This window comes from Apteryx rowi, unplaced genomic scaffold, assembly GCF_003343035.1.
Source record: "Apteryx rowi isolate R43461 unplaced genomic scaffold, aptRow1 scaffold_647, whole genome shotgun sequence".
In the NCBI taxonomy this organism is placed as follows: Eukaryota; Metazoa; Chordata; class Aves; order Apterygiformes; family Apterygidae; genus Apteryx; species Apteryx rowi.
In genome coordinates this window covers 422,484-423,143 of record NW_020450924.1, presented here as the reverse complement: position 1 = coordinate 423,143, position 660 = coordinate 422,484, and the positions used below count along the sequence as shown (strand labels likewise).

General features: G+C 69.8%; 1 protein-coding gene across 2 annotated transcripts in view; it reads left to right on the top strand.

The window, feature by feature from the left end:
• Window positions 1–488: 488 nt before the first annotated feature.
• Window positions 489–660, top strand: part of MPP5 (membrane palmitoylated protein 5) — a 56,256-nt gene continuing 56,084 nt past the window's right edge. Inside the window, exon 1 of one of the 2 annotated variants that reach the window (XM_026084571.1) lies at window positions 489–600. The gene's annotated coding sequence lies outside the window, so the exon portion shown is untranslated. Of the gene's footprint in view, window positions 637–660 lie in introns of both variants that reach the window. The other variant, XM_026084572.1, reaches the window with a different exon arrangement.

Sequence of the window (660 nt, the reverse complement as noted above, 5' to 3'; positions counted from 1 at the left end):
GGGAATGCAGTTTCTAGTTCAAACTAAACTGCAGCACTGAAGATTTATTTCCTTGGTCCTGTAAAACATGGGTATAGGCCTGGTAAAACTGCGTTTAATGACCTTTTTCCTCCGCTCCAGAGACGGAGCCCGGGTATTCTCTGTGCCCGAGCCACTCCCTGCTCTTCCGAAGGCGAATCTGAGAATAAACGTTTTCCCTCCCGCAGCAGTCTGAAGCCAGGCCGAAACGCTCGGCCTCCGGCCGGGGTTGCCAGCCAGCAGCCAAGGGAGAGGCCGGCAGCGGGCCGGGAAGGAAGGACGGGACAGAGGCGGCAGGGAGCGCCCGGGGCACCTGTCCGCTGCGGCTGCCGGGAGACCACGACAGCAGCCCTTGGGCACCGTTGCCCCGGCCGCCGCGCTCTCCCCCGGCCGGGGGGGCGGGTCCCGCGCGTACGTGCGTCGGTTGGGAGGGGGCGGGGCCGCAGCGCGGCGCGGGGGCCGGGCCGGACCGGACCGGGCCGCGCTTGGCGGCGGCTGCGCAGCTCCGCGGGCTGGGAGAGGGGACGTGCGGGTGGCCGTGACTCCCGGCCGGAGCGTGTCAGCGGCGGCGAGGGAAGGACGGTGAGCGCAGCGCCCGCTGCGGCGCGCGAGCAACAGGTCGGGGCGGGAGCGCCAGCCCAG